Source organism: Helianthus annuus, chromosome 17 (genome assembly GCF_002127325.2).
Source record: "Helianthus annuus cultivar XRQ/B chromosome 17, HanXRQr2.0-SUNRISE, whole genome shotgun sequence".
Classification (NCBI taxonomy): domain Eukaryota; kingdom Viridiplantae; phylum Streptophyta; class Magnoliopsida; order Asterales; family Asteraceae; genus Helianthus; species Helianthus annuus.
Window position 1 is genome coordinate 149,490,389 of NC_035449.2, and position 6,000 is coordinate 149,496,388.

The window sequence follows — 6,000 nt, forward strand, 5'->3', positions numbered from 1 at the left end:
ATAGAAAAAAATAACTAAGTCGGCTTAGGACCTGTAAGTTTCAATAGAGTCGTTAACCCTAAAAAAATAGATGTAAAACGTTGAACCACACGTGCGCGTTGCAGCGTGTTAACTCGCAAAATTTAGAATGAATCGTAAAGCGGCAAATTTCTAAAATACGTAAAGCACAGGGACCAAGCTGAAAATGAAAAAGTGTTGAGGTTAAAAATAGAAAAGATTTATGACAATATATAAAAGATAAAACCTATGAGGTTAAAAGTGTAAAGATGAAAAATATGAACGTTAATAAATAATGAAAACTATTGAGATTAAAAGTGTAAAAGATAAAAAATAACAGGGTTAAAAGTACAAGAAATTAAAGAGTAAAAAGGTGAAAGAGTGAAACAAAAATAAATAGTATTTTTGACAGAATTGATTTTTTTAAAATTAATATATAGTTAATTAATATTTGAAATAATGAATTTCTTAATATATGGATTTTAAATATATTTTTTTAATATTAATATATTTTTTATTAGTATAATAATTTACTATTATATTTACTTTTAGTTAGCTTTAAACACATTTTTTATTTTGATTTTAACGTTTGTTTATGTTCTTTTGTTAATATTACCAAATTCATTCGAACTATATAGGTAACGTATAACATTGATATGATTTTTTTTAAATAATGTCGACTGTGGTTATTGTTTTTCATTAATATAATATAATGTTTTATAAAATTCTGGAAACTTTCCATGAACGGTGATTTCATTTTTATAATAATATATAAGTTTTTTACTATTTCTTTTAATTTCGTATTATAATAATTTACTATTATATTTACTATTAACCATAAACACTTTTTGATTTTTTACTTTAAATTTTTTATTATTTTCTGTTCTTAATATTATCATTACCATTCGAACAATATCGGTACCAGTACTGCTAAAATGACGTCGATTATCCTTTTCATTTTTATTGATATAATATGACGTTTTATAAAATTTCAAATATACTATCGTCAAGTGCTTTTTATTATATATGATTCGATAAAAAAATATATTCGAACGGGTCATATATAGTTGATTTTTTTATTATCACAAATCACAACATCAGTACCGTTACCGTATTCATTTTATAGTGTTCTTGATGCGGAGATATAAAATTCGTTGAACAAAAAGTTATATTTGCAATCAAGTTATTGTTTGTTGTAAGCTATATCGAGTACATGTATAATACCGGTACCGTAACACTGAATGATTCCGACCGAACAACACCGACACCGGTACGAGTATTTTTTATGGTTATCATTCGATGTTAAACACGTGTAGCTTGCTATGCCGAGTGCCGGTATCGTACTGGTAGTGCAATGAACCGGACCGGTAATGACTAGAAACCCGTAGAAAAAAATCTTTTAAAAAAATGATTACCACGCATAATTAAGTTATTATAAAAAGTTCTATCATTTATCAACCCTATGTACCATTTAAAAAAATGATTACCACGCAGAATTAAGTTATTATAAAAAGTTCTATCATTTATCAATCTTAGGAACCAAAAAAGCCAGTAATGTAATAAACGTTAGATTCATTGGGAATAGCCCAATGGTGTTGATGAGTTTGATAAGGTGTAGAATAGTAAGAGGTCGTGGGTTCAATCCCTATAGTGTGCAAGTTTAAGCATTCAAAAAAAATGTAATAAACGTTACTAAATATCTAAATATTTCAATTATAGCATTGACAATATGAGATTGAGTGTTTGACATTCAAATGTTTGAAATTTCCTGCCAACTCAATAAATAGAATTTGTAAGAAAGAGAATTATATCGCCAAAAATGTGTGTATTTGACTGCCGTAAAGTTGCTGAAACTAAGTAAGCAAGTCAAAATATGAACAAACAACGACAAGCACAATAAAGTAAAGATACCATAAAAATTCTTATGAGAATTAGTTCTAATTTTATTTCTTTCGTCCTTTTAAATGTAATATTTAACTTAATTTATATTTAATCTAATAATATTTAACTTAATTTATATTAATCTAATTTTTGTACTAATATTAAAATTAATTAATCTCCCTCATATAATACCCCATTATGCATAACCTAATCCCTAATAGAAAGAAAATAAAACGGAAAGTATCGATTGAAAGGGCATTAAGGAACGTTAACTATTACGCATTTTTCAAATAGACGTTATAATACTGATGTGACAAAAAATGCCCCTTATAAGACATTAACAATTACACAGATGGTCTAACATCTCATATAAACCAATTGTACGGTGTGATAAATTCATGAAACTCAATAACACATAATTAAACAATGTTTATTAGACATCTTTAAAAAGAAAAAACTTGCTTAGGCTATGGGGTGTGAGATAAAACTCTTAAGGGCTTTATCACGCCACGTCAGATCCACGTCAGCCAGAGGGCTCTATCATGCATTCCGTTAACTTGCAGGGTGTGAGATAAAGCCCCCTTCAAACTATAGTGCCCCCACCTGCAACCATTCACCCCTCGTTCCTGCCAAATCTTCTTGGTTACCATGTTGGCGAAACCACCATGGCACCCCCTCTTAAATCGGTGGGTATGGCCGGTGGCGCCCCACCGACGCTATCGTTGGTGAGATGACAAGAGTAGCACCCTCCACAACTTCCGGACTTACCTCAGTAATTAAATAGGTAATAAAACCTAAAAGATTCCTCTTGCATTTAAAGAAGTTTAACTATAACATGTAATACAGTTGCGTAGTGTGACAAGTTCATGAATCTCAATAACGCATATAATCATATTAAACCGGCCTGTTGTATTAGGTATGCGATAGCTCTTAGATCATTCACAATGAATATCTTTAAAATATGTGACTGGGTTTAATTATATTATAAAACGGAAATTGCCATTTTAGTTTATAAGATTTGGTCAAAATTGTAATTTTTGTCTAAATAGTTTTTTTTTTTTTCCTCTGGGTCTCTGACTTTTCCATTTTCTTGTCATTGCCTAATTTAGTCTAAAAATCTGGTTTAACCAGAGGTATTTTTGGCATAACTGTTGTGTAGTGATAATCAGGGGTAATTTACAACATAATTTATAAATATCATAATAATTTAATGCCAAAAAATACCACTTATTATAACCTGGTTGTTAGACTAAGTTAGGCAATGTGATCAAAATGGCAAGAAAAATGAAAAGTCAGAGGAGAAAAAGAAAATATTTGGACTAAAATGGCAATTTGGTCAAAAACTTAGGGACTAAATGGCAATTTACTCTATTATAAATAATGGTTGTTATGTGAGGGAGTTTAGTTATATTATAAATAATGATTGTTAGTGTTTTTTAGTGGTTGTGAATGCATAAAAGAGAAAATATATAAGAATATTATTGTTTATCTAAAAATATATGGGAACAAAATCTGAAGACGGAAAAACTTATCAATTTTTTAGTATTTTTAGAAATGGTTATAAGCAGAGGAGGGAGAAAAGATAATTATAAAGATATAAAAAAATAACTAAATATTCTAGTTGTAGAAGAGAGAGATAAAAAGTAGTTGTTTTTAGTGTAAATATAGAGAATATAGATAAAGAATTCATAGGAATGCTCTTAGTTCATTAAAGACTAGCCGGTTTTATTTTAATTATTTACATTACCAAAATCAAATGTAATCATACCTGTCAGAATTTTTTTTATTCAAGAACTCGTATTGAAACCAATGGACATAGAAATGAATACGCGTAATGATATAGATGATATTTGGGCGGTATGGGTTTGGTTCAGTATAAAATTATGCGCATTACAAAATAATATAAATATTACAATAGGTTAATTATATAAAATTTGTCAAATGTTACAATGGTTTAATGATACAAAAGTTGTCTCGTGCGTCCTGAATTAGTAAAGTTGTGATATACTCAAAAGAATAGCAACAGTGTTTTACGAAAATGAAAAACCATAAAAACATATATTTAAACGAGTTTCGATAATACCGATACCGATGTGATTCGATAAATTCAATTCTTTTCTTTTTGTTACGAGTACTCAACCAAGTAATATATCTTCCTTACATTCAGAAGAAACATTCTAGTTTTGAATATTCTTTTTATATTAAGAAAAAAACATGTAAAAACCAACGTTGGAGAACTCGCTAATCGCTAGTCAGTTGGTGAGGTGGGGACTAGCGATACTCAAGATTACTCGGGATTAATCGGATCGGATTTTTTATATGTAATTTTCAGTTTTATGTATACATATACACATTTTTATAGGTAAATATTTTAAGTAGCTAGGTTTTAACTGTTACTCAACTCTTTTTTTAAGTATCTAATATTAATTGTTCGAATTCACATGGTTTGGTTAGAAACTGGCCGAAATTTAGAGGTTTTGGTCAAAATATACAGGTTTTTTGCCGGAATCTGACAGGAATCGCCGATTTTTGGCTGGCCGACTAGGCCCGACTAGCGACTAATGGACCGATCAACGAAAAATTACTCATGTGACACTTCGGATTCTCCTGCACGTTTCTTTTATGATTGTAATGGTGGGATTTAATAAACAAGGATTTACTTGATAATTAACGGATTTATTATATGGTAATTATGTGATAATTTGTAGTATAATTATAATTTAATTAATTTATGTGCAAAGGTGTATGTATGTGAGTAAACCGAAACCACCCAGTTCCGACTCGAAGAAGTGTGTGGGTAGAGGTGAGTCGAGACCTCCTTGTTTCGACTTGGAATCCCTTGACACCCTACAACACTCTTTACTAGGCTATGGACCGTGTACGGCCTGGCCCAGCTGATACCAGCCCACTCGAAACCCTATTTAGGAAGGTTATAATTACCTCGTTTTCAGTCGACAAGGAGAATGTTGGCAGCCCTCATCATTTGACATAAATCCCCAAAACATTATTTCTCTCTCCCCTTATCCATTTCCTCTCTCTAAAAACCCTAAAGAGACACCTACCTTTCTTCTTCTTCTTTGGTTTTCCGGCGGCATTAGCTCATCATCGTTCAGCAGTTGCTAGCAACATCACCTAGGAGCTTCATCTCTTCTATGATACATACACTCTCACTTAACCGGTTAGCACACTCTCTGATAATGTGAATTATGTGATAGAACTCATTTCCAACAATATGCTTAAATGTTTGTACAATAGATGAACTTGGATTGTTGTTGATTATTAAATTTGCTCCTAGAATATTAATGATGAACCTGCATAAATCTGTTCATGTTACTTGATGAAATGTTAAAAATGATAATGAACTCATTTCATAGTGTGTGAGAGGATGTTCTTGTGTTAAGAATGAGTCTAAATCTAAACTTCATTCTGAATGATTGTTGTATGTATAAATCTGGTTAGTATAGTCATGATGAACATATAGGAGGGTACAGTTAATCTGAGTATTAATGAAATAACGATGTTGGTGTCTAAATGTGTTAGATGTTATTGCGGTTAGATCTGTTTTCATGATGAAACTTGATGAAATGTTTGAATGTTCTAAAAATATTTGAAATTTTGTGTCTTTGATCTGGTTTAGAGTTTGTACGGATAAAATACGTGTTAATGGATTTTGATTGGTTGATACTGAATCAGATAGGGTTTTAGGGGTTCCGACATTGATTGTGAGTCGAAATCTCATGGTTTCGGCTCGAGATCATTTTGGTTAAAAGTCGAAAGAAGACATCACACATCAGGGTCTCGAGACCGGGTTGGTTGCGAGTCGAGATCTCCTTGATTTCGTCTCAAAGCCTGACTCGAAACCTCAAGGTTTCGACTGAAGTTCTACAACTCGAGACCTCTTGATTTCGAGTCAAGATCTCATGGTTTCGACTCGAGATCCTTTTGGTTGCGACTCGAGATCTTCTGATTTCGAGTTGAGATCTCATGGTTTCGACTAAGGCCCCTCTTGCAACATACAAGCAACTTGGGCCTAGCACTGTTCACGCATTTGGGCTTAGTTATAGTTATGGCCCACATACTTTACATGTTATGTAACAACTTGACTTGCATGATACTTGTTAG